The following is a 15,290-nucleotide window of genomic DNA, read 5'->3' as shown; positions in this document are numbered from 1 at the left end:
CTCGCATCATCTGCTGGAACATATCTGTAACACTCAAGCCTGGTACCCTAGCTGGGCTGCCCGATGCACTTTGGTCCCAGGATTCTTGGTCTCTCTTATCGTCGAAGCTCGCCATAGCAAGAAAACACACTTCCTTTCCAGAGCGCAATCTGACCATCCACTATGTGTGTGGGAGACGTCCAGAGGCTTTCGGAGGCTGAAAACCAACCGTCTTTCGAGGGACAGGAGTCACTCCGAAAGGGGTAGTCCACCGGCATCTGAAAACCAACCACACGAGCGAGAAAAAATTCTGGTTTCTTTATTGAATCTTTGCACTTGAAGTAGGCTCTGATACCACTGTAACATGCGAAAGCTTCGGGGGAGATCGGTAACTTCGAAGCTCAGAAATCAGCACACGTTTCGCGACGGAATTAACGCACAAAGCTGAATGAAGATGTGCCGAAAATAGAGAGGAAGAAAGAAAGAAAGAAAGATATATTAACGTCTCCTAAAGGCCGAAATGGCCCATGAGACCAAAACAAGGTACAACTGATGATGATGATGATGTCTCATCATAACAAATCTGAAAGAAAGAATGAAAATAGTAACATCCTAAGAGAGCTAAGAGCTGAAAGCTGAACCGCTGAATCGTCGCAGTAAACTCCTCCGGTGGCGGGCAATGATGGCTCGAATCTGCCGATGGTGAGGGAGTCGTGGACGCGATCCTCGTGGTCGTGGGCGTCTCGCTCTACAGATGGCAATGACTCTGTCCAGGGTGACTCCTCTGGAGGGTGGTCTTCCAAGTAGGCCTGTAGATGGGGGAGTAGAGGCTGGTGGGGTTACAGTGCTGGCTCTGAAAAAATTTGTGAGGGCTCTCTGTCTAGGCGGCTCTAGTCCCACTGCCCTCTTGTCCCTCAATAGGCTCTCTCTATGGCGTCTAAGATCAAGTATGAAGAGCCCTTAAGCACCTTTGGTCCTCAAAGTCCACGATCCGACGCAAAGGTCCAAAGCCTTCACGGAACAGACAGTGGTACCTCCCTCGGATCTCATAGTAGACAGTACAACGACATATATAGTGTTCCTCCGACTCCACCTCCTGATGGCAAAGCTGGCATATGCGGTCCTCTAGTGATATATCCTCATATCGACTTGTCTCTATCCTCAACCGGTGTGAAGAGGTGCGAATCTGTCCAATAGCACTCCGAATACCATGTGAGAGGTGTGTGTCCATGCAAGCATGGCGTATAATAAGCCCGTCCTAAGAGAGGTGTAGAAAATGACTATGGTAGTGTGCCATTTTCGTGCCCAACGGCTGCAGGGGACTGACCCATGTCCTCTCTGTATCTAGTCTCACAATGTCCATCCTGATCACCCGATTCAGCTCTGAACGGCTGAGATCTAAGAACGGGCAATCCAAGCTGTAAGCAAAAGGCGGGAATGCATCAATACTCATGCCATGCAAGGCCAGCCATGTGCGCATCTGGGCCTATCAACACTGGGTGTCTCCCTCATCTGCAAGCTGTTTGGAGGAAGTGAGTGCTAGGCGAGGGTATTTCTGCTGAGGGAGCTCCCATATTCTATGGAGAAAAGTAACTGCACGGAACAAAGCCTCAGTAACCACTGGGACAGCCCCCATCTCTGCCCTGATGATCTCATGTGGTACAGATGACTTGCTCCGAATCATGCCTGCAATCATCATCACTAATGGCCTCTCCATATGCTGCCATCCATCATAATAGTCTCTATGTGGTCCGTCCTGTCCTACCAATGGCTCCCTCCTCTTATGGAAAAGACTAGGCCCCCATATCTCTGCTCCATAGAGAAGTGTGGATGTAACCAGAGTGTCAAATAGCCATAGTTTCGTGCGTGGCTCCTGAGACTGTATGTCTACGCACTGTCTCTCAAGTTCCCCCAAAGCTGCAAATCCTCGTGCTAGTCTAGCCTCTGCTGCCTCCCTCATAGAAAACCACGGCCCTCTGAAGGTCACCCCCAGGTACACATAGGATCTGACATACTCAACTGGCTCTCCTCTAAACGTAAACTGCGTCTCTGTTCTAGACACCCATGCTTGTGTGGTATTAAATGTCATAACCTTGGTTTTACTAAGGTTCACTATGAGATCTTTGTCCACACGAAAAGACTGCAATGCATCCAAGTGTCTTTGTAGTCCCTCAAGAGTGTCTGAGATAAGCACAATGTCATCTGCATATAGTAGGATGGGTATCAACACCCCAGCTAGGCTCGCCCCTAGGCCACCCAATCTATCCACATAGTCTGAGACCTCATCAATGTATAGCCCAAAGAGCGTGGGTGAAAGCGGGCAGCCCTGCTTCACCCCAATAGTACAGTTCACTGCATCCGACAAGCCCCCTGGGGCACGTACTGTGCCTATCACTGACTCATACAAAGTGTATACTCCCCACTGCATCTCCTCAGGGACACCAATATCCTGTAGTCTCCTCGTAAGCCTGGCACGTGGTACCGTATCAAATGCTTTGTGGAAGTCCACAAAACAACAATATATCCTCCGTCCTCGTGCTCGTCCCTCCTCGATAAGAGCTCTGAGGGTGAGTAGATGATCCAGTGTGGTGTATCCCCTCCTAAAACCAGCCTGTCCAGTTGCTCTATGTCCCTGCCTCTCTGCCCACCGGCTCATCTCATGCTCCAAGATGGATCCGTATACCTTAGCCAGATAATGGCCAATCATGATCGTACGATAGTTACTGGGCATCATGGGATCCCCGCTCTTAAGCAACGGCACAATAGTGTTATCTGTCCAACTAGTTGGGAAACCTTCACGTAGCTCTATTAAACATGTGTACAAGGGTTGGGGCCAGAGTATCCCGTGCATATGAGAAATGTTCAGCTGCTAGACCTTCATGATCTTGCGTCCTCCCTATGTGTAGTCTATCAATCGCATCTAGCACCATCTGCAAAGTGAAGAAAACGCAATGATCCGGTCAAGGTGATGGCGGGTGCGGAATGGGAGGCTGTCCAGGTACATCAAATAGGGACATCGCATACTCGTGCCAAGTCTCCGGTGCCGTGATCGGGGTAGGTGGCTGCCTCTCCTGAAACATTTTCCAAGCCCTCTTACTGTCTTGACTCAAGAATAATTGGTACAACTCTGCCCGAGCTTTGCTAGGTAATCCCGCTTCTTCTTTCGCACAAAGCGTCGGAAGAGCGTCCTGGCCTGTCTGTGTGTACGTGCCCCGAGGGCGACATCTCTCTGTAGCTGAGCTCGGGTCTCTCGGCATTCGTCATCATACCAGCTATTCTGCGGAATAGTACTGCTCAAGGACTTAGAGGCAGCTATAGTATATGGGAAAGCATATGCTGCCGAGGTATGTAGTACCTCTGTAAAGCCTCTCGTAAGCTCCTCTAAAGGGCTATTTGGGTCAAGAGTGAAAAGGCCATCGTAGACTGCACTGCAATAAACTCCAGCAGTCTCTCGTGTAAAATGGTATCTAGGGTGGCGAGAGAGAGGTAATGGCGATAACCGTCTTTGGTTCCTGCATACCACTGTGAAGCATAAGTATGCATGATCTGCCGCCATCCCAATCGGCCTATCAGAAATATAGAAACTCTAGATATCTGGCATCAAAGTAGGGGATCCTATCAAGTAGTCCACTGTACTAGCGCCCTTCTTGTTATTCCAGCATGCAAAAGCACCCGAGCCGGGCCATCGTGACAAACCATCATAAATAAGTAACCCATGAGCACTCCCCAAAATAGAGAGAGAGAGAGAGAGAGAGAGGGAGAGCGGAGAGAACACAGTATTGGGGCCCGAAAAAAAATACCGTCTGCAGGGCCACCACCACGAATGGTGTATTTGCTTTTATTCGAATGATGTAAAATACTGAAATAAAAGACTGACTGAACCTTCTTGGCTGAGATGGATCTCTCCCTTGACCTTCAATCCTTCACCCCTTCCGCATTAGCTTGTTCTAGGCTGTCCTGGCCCTTGTTTCAGCTTCAGAACTTGATGAATGATGAGATGAAAGAATGGATTGTGGTCCTTGGTATTTATACTACTCCAGGATGACCAGTCGGCTGCCTTAAATGCAGTCGGCTGTCATAAATCAGCCACGACTGAATAAACAGCATTAAATGCTAAATAAAATCTGCACATAATTCCCTTGTTCGCTGGGCATTAGGCGCATGGTTTTCTAGAGGCCTGGGCACTAAATACTTGCTGTTTGGAGGCTGGGTAGCCTGTATGGGCTGCCCCATACTTGCCCTACAGCCATCACAAGGCTGGATGACCTGTCGGCTGGCATGCCCCTAGGGCTGTCCTACAGCCCTCCATGGCCTACCCATGGCTGGTGGGTACAGCCAGGGCCTTCCTGGCCCTCATGGGGGTGGTTTTACACTGTCCCCATGCCCACACAAGTACTTGGGGTAGCCCTATGGGCTGGCCCCTTTCCTATATGCAAACCCTAACTATCTACACAATGATCTGGCGTCCAGTACCATACCAGATACACAGAATCATGACATCATTCCAGAGGGAGACTCACAGCACGGATTGGCACTGTTTCATGTGCAGGACGATGCACACCTGACCTTGGACTCATGTGTAGGACAATGCACACCTGACCTCGGACAACTGGGATGGAGCCCTAGCTGACTCGTCCCTGACTGGGCTCACATGGAACGAGTTTACCATCCCAGGTCCTGCACCTTCTGTACAGATATGTCTACGTGGCATCCAAGTGCGGGATGCACGTGACACACTTACCATCATACTTACTGAAGTTCTGTTGAGCTTGTATGACGGTGGTGGTTGGGGTGGTGGAGGAACTTGCTCCTTGGTTCGCCGGTGTAGGGAGAAGAAACAAAACATTCACCTGCATAGCGGCTATCAACTACTAATTTTGGAGTTGCATAGCCTCACGATTAAACCTTTCTCGGGTAGCTTGATCTACCTGCTTTCGGTCTTCTTCATCCCTGCGTTTAGTGTCCTCGGCCCTTTGTTCATCCTCACGGCGAGGTTCTTTGGCTAGCCGTTCTTTGTGCCGTTGCTGCTCCATGAGAAGGAATAATTTTTCCAATTCTGAGAGCTCTTTGGGACTTTCTGCAGCTTCTTTAGCTTCTTCAGCCGCTGCTTTGGCTTTTTCAATCTCTTCTTTAGCTTTTTTTTCTTGTGCCGCTTCTTCTTCTTTGGCTTCAATTTGTTGCCTTTGCAACCTGTTTTGCTCCAAGAGCAATCTAATGAAATCTTCATTGCTTGGCGGAAGCATTTCTATAGTATTTGTGTCTTCCCTGTAGAACTCTTCTTCAATATCTTCCTTGTAACTTGGTGATGATGTCTCTCCTAACATTGTGGAGGCCTGGGTGGTTTTTCCCGACCGCAGTTTTACCATCCACAGAATGCTCTCACTTCAGGGTAGCCAAGTTGGGTTACAACCTGCAGTTCTGATACCAATGTAGCATGCAAGAGGTTGATCATCATAACGCACAACAAAGCCTTCTTTATACCCGTGAGTCTGTGCAAGTCCACTTAGAAAGAAAGAAAGAAAAAGATTTTATTAACGTCTTCCAAAAGACCGAAGTCGGCCTATGAGACAAATCAGTGTACCTGTGTGGGGTATCCTCTGTCATCCCAACAAAATGAAAAAGTACTGAACTAAAAAGCTGAATCTGGGTGTGCAAGAAGTACAATGAGTGGGGGAGGGGATGGAGCTCTACTACTAGGAGAATGCAAAGCTATATGCATGGAGTATACAATCATGATATGCAACCTAGCTAGCTCCATCCTGTACCATAATGGGAGTATAAGATGGTATACATCAATGAAGGGGGTGTCCACAACTCCCTGAAGAACATGCCTGGGTCGGCTATGAAGCGAGCCAGTCGCTCTGCACCGTCTCTGTGAAATTGAGCTCTGATCTCTGTCATCTCTCTCTGGTATAGGCGTGGTGTCCGAAAGCCAGGTGTCCTCTGTCTCCTGCAGGCTCTGAGTGTCTCTGCTCTCTAGAGAGTAATTCCCTGCTGTGTAGGGGCTGGGAGTGGGGTGGATCTCTGAAAAAATGTAGTAATCTGTGTCTGTCGTCCCCCCTCTGGAGCTGTCTGAGCCTGTAATGATGTCTCTCTGTGACGCTGTATGTCTAGAATGAATCTCCCCAGTATGCGCTAGTTTGCTGCCTCAAAGAGCTAGCGTAGGGAATGTGGCTCTCTAAATAAAATGGGATATCTCTCTCTGATGGCTGTATATGCTCTGCATCTGCATACATAATGCTCCTCACTCTCCACCTCCTCTCTGCACAATCTGCATACCCTCTCCTCTCGGGGGATCCATGCTGTTCTACCAGTCTCGATCTCCAATCGATGTGATGAGACTCTAAGCTGACCAATAGCTACTCAGGAGCCGTGTGGTAAAAAGCCCTCCATGTATCTAGGCCTCTCTATAAATCCATCATCAGTGATACTCATGAAGTGATCTCTATAGTACAGCATCTTCAGTGAAAGAGACTGTGTAGGCGATATCCATGTCTCTCGTGTATAGAGCTGCCATAGGTCTTGTCTCAATACTCTGTTCCTCTCACTATGAGAGACGGATATGTGGTGCATCCTTGTCATACTGGAATGGTGGTAGATGATCCATGTCTGGGCCATGCTGTGAGAACCAATGTGTGACCTCTGCATACCATGATCCTCTGTCTCCTGCCTCAGCGAGCTGTCTAGATGCCTCAAAAGCTCTGTATGACAATCTGTCTCCTGTGGCATCTCTCTGAATTTGTCTAGCAGGCATATAGTCTGGAATATGGCCTCTACCATCATAGGAGGCGCAGCAAACTCTGCTCGGATAATGTCATGAGATACTGACGGTTTGCTGCGTATCATGCGTGCCATCATGAGGGCCTGTGGTCTCTCTATTTGTGTCCACCAATGGGTAGCAAGGCCTGGCACCCATACCGCTGCTCCATACATCAGTGCCGGTGTGACTAATGTGTCAAATAGCCACCCCTTCATCCGGGGCTCTTGAAAATGCGCATGGTGGCACTGTCTCTCTAGAATAGACAATGCTGCATATCCCCGTGTCAATCTAGCTCTGGCTGCTGAACCCATGGTGAAGCGCGTGGCTGCTACAGAGAAGATAACCCCTAGGTACACGTAGAGAGAGAGTAGAAGAAATGAAATGAAATGAAATGATATATTAACGTCTCTAAGAGGCCATAACGGCCTATGAGACCAAAACTGAGAGTACATCTGAAGTTGGTGTCTCATCAAAGAGAACAACTAAATGAGACTAAGAAGTACAATAAACTGATTGTCTTACAATTACAAATACAGAATTGTAAGACTCCGAGATGATACTGAGTAGAAAATACTGGAAAATGTATATCAGGTAGATCCATGTATGCCGATCAGTTGAAGTGTTGCCCTCTCCTTAGATCAAGTATCTCCACCATGGGGCTGTCTAGAATGGAGAGGTCGTAGAAACGAGGTAGGCACCTCCGATGCCGAGCAATAATGGCTCTGATCTGGCGATGGTGAGGATGTCGTGGTCGAGATCCTGGTGGGCGTGGCCGACGAGCACGACATAAGATGACTACTCTATCAATGGTGACTCCCTGGGAGCGTGGTCGGTGCCCTGATGGCCCAATGGAGAAGGTATCAGGAGGTGTGTGGGCTGGGTTGCTGGTGCTGGTGCCGAAGAAATCTGTCATGGTCCTCTGTCTAGGTACATCATGGCTCGGTCTCCTGTCTGCCAAGAGGGTCTCTGTGTCTCCTGAGCTCAACTAGGAACAATCCCAGGCATCTCTGATCCTCAAACTCCCTGGGAGCGTGGTCAGTGCCCTGATGGCCCAATGGAGAAGGTATCAGAAGGTGTGTGGGTTGGGTTGCTGGTGCTGGTGCCAAAGAAATCTATCAGGGTCCTCTGTCTAAGTCATCATGGCTCGGTCTCGTGTCTGCCAAGAGGGTCTCTTTGTGTCTCATGAGCTCAAGTAGGAACAATCCCAGGCATCTCTGATCCTCAAACTCCATGACCCTGCGTAACGGCCCAAAACCCTCTCGGAAGAGGCAGTGATATCTCCCTCGGATCTCATAATAGACTATACATCGGCAAATGTAGTGCTCCTCTGTCTCTGCCTCCTGGTAGCATAGCTGACAAGTTCGGTCATCCAAGATCTGATGCACATATCGCCCTGTCTCAATCCGCAACTAGTGTGATGAGGTCCGGATCTGTCCAATGGCGGAATAGGACCTCGGTCACTACTGGTGCGGCACCCAGCTCAACCCGAACAATCTCATGTGGTACTGATGATTTGCTCTGAATCATGCGGGCAATCATCATAATCAATGGTCTCTCCATTTGCCTCCATCCCTCATCCGTCCCTCTCTGAGATCTGTGATGTATGCTGGGCTCCCAAATTGGAGCTCCGTACAGGAGGGTCGGTGTGACAAGCATATCAAATAGCCACAATTTGGTGCGTGGCTCCTGAAACTGTATGTGTGCACACTGCCTCTCAAGTGCCCCCAAGGCTGCATGCCCTCGAGCTAATCTAGCTGTTGCTGCTTCCTTCAGGGAGAAACGCGGTCCTGTGAAAGTAACTCCCAAGTAGACATATCACCTGACGTACTCAACCAGCTCCCCTCGGAAAGTGAACTGAGGCTCTGATCTCGTCACCCATGCCTATGTGGTGTTAAACACCGTAACCTTGGTTTTCCCAAGGTTCACTGTCAAATCTCTATCCGCACAGAAAGCCTGTAATGCATCGAGGTGTCTCTGTAATCCCTCCGGAGAGTCTAAGATTAGAACAATATCATCAGCATATAACAAGATGGGTATCAACACCCCTGCCATGCATGCCCTTGGGCCTCCCAATCTGTCTACATAATCAGCCAAAGAGGGTGGGCGATAGCGGGGCATCCTTGCTTCACCCCTATCGTGCTGGTCACCATATCGGATAGTCCGCCTGGAGCTCGGACTCTGCCTGTCATAGACTCATACAAAGCATATATCCCCCACTGCATATCCTCGGGTACCTCAATGTCATGCAATCTGTGCATAAACCTAGCACGTGGTACGGTATCGAAGGCTTTGCGGAAGTCCACAGAGCAGCAGTATATCCTTCTCTTCTGTGCCCTGCCCTCTTCAATAAGTGCCCGAAGTGTCAGTATGTGATCTAAGGTAGTAAATTCTCTCCTGAAGCCGGCATGTCCATGTGCTCGATGACCATGCCTCTCTACCCAACAGCTCAGCTCCGACTCCAATATAGAGCCGTATAGTTTGGCCAAGTAATGACCAATCATGATCGTCCTGTAGTTGCCTGGTACCATGAGGTCCCCACTCTTAAAGAGTGGTACAATGATATGCTCTGTCCAGCTTGCCGGTAAACCCTCACAAATGGCACAATTAAACACATGTACAATGAGCGGAGCCAAAGTGTCGCATGCATATGAGAAGTGCTCTCCAACTAGCCCATCATGATCCTGTGCCTTTCCATTCTGTAACCTGTCTATCGCATCTAGCACCATCCGCATAGTAAAAAAGGTGCTGCTAGCCGGTCTAGCTCCCAGTGAAGGGGGGTGGGGGGCTATACTGGCGTATCATATAGCTCTCTAGCATAAGTATGCCATGCCTTAGGTGCAGTAATCGGAGTACCAGGCTGTCTCTCCTAAAACATCTTCCATGCCCTCTCGCTGTCCTTCCCCAGGAAGAGTTGGTAGATCTCCTCCTCTAGCTTAGCCAGATAGGCTCGTTTCTTCCTCCGCACAAGGCGCCAAAAGATCATCCTGGCATGTCTATGCGTGTGAGTCCCAATGGCAATCTCACGCTGTAGCTGTGCTCGTGTCTCGACACTCATCATCATACCAACTGTTCTGTGGGGCAATGCTGCGGGGGTGGGTGGAAGGGATCATAGTGCAGGGAAACGCATGAGGCGGATGCATGTAGTACACCTGCCAATCCTCTCGTGATCTCGTCCAGAGGGCTATGCGGGTCTAAAGTGAACAAGCCATCAGATACTGCATCTCGGTAAACCCCAACTGTCTCACGTGTAAACTGATATCTTGGGTATCTAGGTAAATGAGTGGCTGGCCCATCTCTCGGGGATCTACCTACTAGTGTGAAACTCAAGTATGCATGATCGGCTGCTATGCCAATGGGCCGACTGGAAATCGTGAAACCCTGCACATCAGGTATCAATGAAGGAGATCCCATCAAGTAGTCCACTGTGCTCACTCCCCCTTTAGAGTTCCAGTGCCATAATCTGTAATCTCCCCCTCATCCTGTGCTGATCACTGCAACCCTACATCCTCTGCCATGATTTCCCGATACATAGCCTCTTGAGTATCATACAGCTCTGTCTGCTCTGTGCCTGTACGTGCATTAAAGTCTCCCAATAGTAATATGTCTCCCATGCTGGCAAACCTCATGACATCATCATATAGTGGCGTATAGGGCGACTCTCCTGATGGTGCAAACCTGGAGTCGACACAGTATTGGGTCCCAATTTAACCACTGAAATCCCCCCCTCCCTCTTGCAAGCAGGAGTATTTGCTTACATTATTCTTTGGAGAACTTACAATGAGTATAAATGATGACTGAGGACTGCTAGACGCAAGGACGATGTAGACCAAACGCAAGCTGATCCAGATGCTGTCCAAGCTCCGTTGAGTTGCTCTTCAATGACCACTATGCAATCCTAAAACTAAGGGATGCACATATGCTGGCTGAATGCTGAAGATGCCCTTTGTCGAGATCTTGGGAATGCTGGAACTGCTTGGGACTGATGCTGAATTTCTCTGACGATGATCTAAATTAGTGGGGTCTAAAGCGCTTCTTTTATATGCTCCTAGGCTACTGGTCGGCTCTGGCAGACGTTGTCGGCCAGTAGCTTTTGCACAAAAATTATCATTAAATGCTAAATAAAATGCTGCGATGTTTTATTTAATGCTGCCCAACTGCATGCTGAGGAGCAACACCTAATGCTGGCCAACTGAGTACCCATGCTGGCCAATTGCAGTTATGAGCACTCCTCGTGAACTACATTAGCAAACTGCTCTACTTTGTCATTAGAAGTGTCAGCTACTGCATTACCTGCATCTTTCTTTTCTTTTGCCATCCACTTTCTACATTCATTTATGTATTGGTCGTGCTTATGACAGTAGTGACATTTTCCGTTCTTTTTGGGCTTGCTAGCATGCCCTCTTTCAGACGAATCGCCCCCAGAAGAGGGCTGTCCATGACCAGCCTTATTGGACTGGTGTCCTCCATGCTTAAAGCTCTTTGCTTTCCCTTTGTCCTTGGCTGAAAATGTCACAAATCTGGGCATGTTCCTGTGTGAAAGGGCTCTGGGATTCCAAGGTGCTCAAAATAGTACAAGTACTGAGAACGGGGGATTTCCATCTTGCATGCATGTGCATAAATCATGGATGCATGTGAATGCATTAGTGGATTTCTGCTAGAGAATGACGTGTTTCCGTGTCCTGCCTACATGGATGTGTGAAGGGATAGGTAGTGCCGGGGACGCCTGGCATTGCATACTACTTATCCCAAATGGGGTGCCCTTAGCTATGCATGATGTTTCCCATGTTTCTTGGCTAAAATCATATGTTATTAAGTTGGACCAGAAGTGTTTGATGTTTCAGATGAACAGCAACCAGACGTGGTAGACGAAGCAGAAGTCATCCAGCTTGAGCAAATCCTTCTTCATCGTTGAAAGCATGGTTCCGGTCGAAGAATACGTCAGTTCTACACGAAGTTCCGAGATCGAGGTACCCACAAAGCCGTTTGGCTAAACGAGGAGTTCTTTCAAGAGTACCCCCAGTTATTGGCGGACTACTTGGAAGCCATGAACCTACCACCAAGCTAAGCAAGAGGGAATGTCACATGCACTTTGCACTGTAGTGCAAGGTAACAAGATGACTCATCATCATCAGTGCAACATTGTACGGTATTAGCACCCTTTAGGATGATATTTGTTGTACGTCGTGACCCCATTGTAATCCTTAGTCTCCAGGATATGTCAAGCACGAGCTACGTAGGTCATTCCTCAGCCATAGTGAGTCAGTCAGTCAGTCAAGTCCCTTAACCCACTTAAAGAGATTCATTCATGCATGTAGAGACAGTAGAAACCTTAGGGTGTGCATTAGAAAGTACTCTATATATTGCATATCATTCATCCATAGCATATAGAACCATTGCAAAAGCCTTGAAATAGCAACTTGGTGCTCCCATACTCCTCAAGTTGCAGCTTGATATGGGAAAACTCTCCAATCTTCTCAATCGGGTTATCTGACTCGGTGATGGTAAGCTTCTCCAGATCTGACTCCAATTTGGCAATCTTCACTGTCGAAACTCTCCCATACCTCCTCTGGATCTCTATCCACATCTGATGAGCATTACTCCGAGAGGAGACAAACTGTGCATGTATGGATGGAGTCATGCAATGGATGATGATAAGACGAGCCCGAGTATCCAATATGCTTCTCAAAGCAAGGTCCGCCAAGTGAGGTGTGGAGATAGCCATCCACACACCAGCTCCTTCCAGCAACAACTGAGTGTAGAAAGACCAAGTATGATAGTTGGTTGCGGTAAGCTTCATGGAGTCACTGACTCGGGGAGGATTGTAGGATGGTATGTGGGTAGCGGTGGGAGCAAGACCTGGATGAGAGAAACTAAGAGAGGGAAGATTGGGAATAGGAACCACCTGTGGAGCTGTGGGAGCAAGGGATCCAAACTGTGATGGTGCTGGAGAATCAACAGGAGAAGAAGCAGCAGTAGAGAAATCTCGTGAAGCCATGTCCTCTGACAAGAAACCTTCTATGAAGAAAGGGGCTGAAAAAAATCAAGTCGTCCTCCTCTCAGGTTATGCACAGCAAGAAGAAAGGGAGGGATGGTGGGAAACTGAAAGGAGAGGAAGAAGATCTCTCCAAGATGTAGTTCCCTATCCTCGGCACCTAGAAGAGGGCTTCAACAATCTTTGCTGAAAATTCAGAAATACAACAGTCCCAGGTGTCAGATGAAGAAAACGCAGCACTCTTGAGGAAGCCTCTGCTCCAGGAAGAAAACGCACCACCTTCTACGCTGAAATCTGCAGAAAACGCAGCAAACTGTCGAAGCCTCTGCTCAAAAACAGAAAACGCAGCTTTCTTCTGCTCACATATCAACGTTTTTCTCTAATACCATGAAGGAAAGTGAAGCAAATATAAAACACAGATGTAGGCCCAGGTACAAGACCTGTAAATGCTGGAAACTAATGTTTATTGCTGAAATCTAAGCACGAGGGAAGCCCGTAGGTGCTGTACAATGGTGAGAAGCAGTTGCAGCTACTAATGACCTCAACTGAATGCTGAAAAATGCGATGAATTGAGGGAAAGGGAGCCAGCCCTTATATACTCCCTCGGGATGCTGGTCGGCCAGCTGTAGCAGGCCGACAGCATGGCAATAGCATAAAATGCTACATAAAATGCCTAAAAATACCAAAAAAATGGTAGAAAAAATACTGAATAAACTCTGCTAAGATATGCCAATGCAGGGCCTCATAAATGGCCAATACAAGCATGAAAAAGATGATGTGGACCCTCTTGGAGATGATATAATCCAACTCTCTCTCTCTCTCTCTCTCTCTCTCTCTCTCTCTCTCTCTCTCGTAAATACTCCCTGTAATAAAGTTTATTTATGGGGGGGGCCGTTCCGAACCCATTGTGTTGTCACTTTCTCCAAATCTTTTATACTCATTAAGTAAGTGTGGGTGAGTGTGGTTGTAACTGGTGAAGCTATCTGTACTTAGTGTCTTTAATGTGAAGTTTAATATTCTTAGAAATTTGGATTATACTACCCACCTCGGTTTCAGAAAGAGGTGTGAAAGCCCAAGTAAGAAGGGGGCAAAGAATTTAGTGTCGGTGACTAGTTGCCTGTCAAGAATAACCTCATCAATGTTAAGCAACTGCTCCTGCAAGTCTTTCACTTTGGTGAGGTGATCTGTCATAGAGTCGCCCTCATCCATGGAAAGAATTGCCTCTTCAAGTAGGCAACTCTTGCCTCGTTGCGTACCTGATAGATTGCTTCCAAAGTGTCCCATGCAAGCTTTGTTGTCTTGCAGGACCAAATGTGTGGAATGATGGACCTTTTGTTGACAAAAAGGGCTATCAAAGACATGGCCTGTGCATCCTGGAATCCCATCTTTTCGACTCTTGCGTAGGCGCAGTATGCTCTCCCTTAGCTCCTAGAGCTTTTTAACCTCTGAGGTGTTGTTGGCTGCAAGGTAAGTGGGCGTGTGTCATCACACCCCACACAATGCCCCAAAACTCTTTGGCTACCAGCACATTCCGAATCATGAAACTCCACATGGAGTAGTTTGTTCCATCAAACTTATTCTCTTGGAATAGCACTCCAAATACATCTGTAGCATTTTGAGCCATGCTATCAAAATCCACACTTCAATACCTACAAGCAACCCAAACAGCACTAATGTGCACTGCCACTGAAGTGTCCCGAAACACACAATGTGTGTGCTACTGTGTCAAATATCTGCAGAGCGTGTTAAATTTCTGCATTGTTAACCCCAATACATCCTCCAAACAGAAAAGCCCCAAATTTTGCATAACAATTTTGGCCCCAATTTGTACTGAATTACATGAATTTCAGAAAAGCCCCAAAATTTGTGACTCCCAAAATACATGTTCTACGCAGGAAAACCTGCAAGCTAAAGAAGCCCAAATGTACACTCACTAAGAAGGTCTGTAGCAGCAAGCAATGAGCATGTACGACGAGGCAGGCTCGGCACAAAGGTAGATAGGACCACCAAGTAGGACGCCGCGAAAAAAGACCAGGAAAAATACCTCCAGAGCGGGCTGAAAATGGTGGATCGTCAGGTAAGCCCTTGGAGCAGGCTGCTCAGTCCAAAGAGGGGGCGGCTCAGCCCAATGTCTCTCCCCCCCACCTCAGCTTAGCTGGCCAGGCTGAGCGGCTCTATCACAAGCTCCATCCAGCAGGGGAGGAGCCGCCGGTCAGGCTGGGCAGCAGGGGAGCTCCGGGCACTAGTGCTGCCCGTGGACAGCGGCACAAAAAGGAGGCAGAGGAGGCAACAGTAAGCAATGGATGCAAGAGCAGAGAGCTCTGATACCAAATGTTGGAAAGCTACACTCACACACAGAGTTAGGGTTTCAGCTGACAGAATACACAAAGATATTGAGAGTGAGAATCAGTGGAAGTGGTAGAGTCAACCTTCCGTGTATGTCGCATCCATAATAACTGAAAGTACAAAGCAATAGATAGAGTGTCCTTTCACACTGGATATCCAAGAAGAAAACCCACATGGGAAAAATTGCCCTTGGTTAGGTCCTATTCACACGTA

At 48.1% G+C, this 15,290-nt stretch overlaps 1 pseudogene; it reads right to left on the bottom strand.

Annotated features, from left to right (window-relative positions):
* Positions 1 to 600: 600 nt before the first annotated feature.
* On the bottom strand, positions 601 to 14,116 carry LOC147609405 (uncharacterized; annotated as a pseudogene).
* Positions 14,117 to 15,290: the final 1,174 nt, after the last annotated feature.

Source organism: Cibotium barometz, chromosome 51 (assembly GCF_041138505.1).
Source record: "Cibotium barometz isolate CiBa-2024 chromosome 51, ASM4113850v1, whole genome shotgun sequence".
NCBI classification, from domain to species: Eukaryota; Viridiplantae; Streptophyta; class Polypodiopsida; order Cyatheales; family Cibotiaceae; genus Cibotium; species Cibotium barometz.
This window is presented reverse-complemented; position numbering and strand designations above follow the sequence as displayed.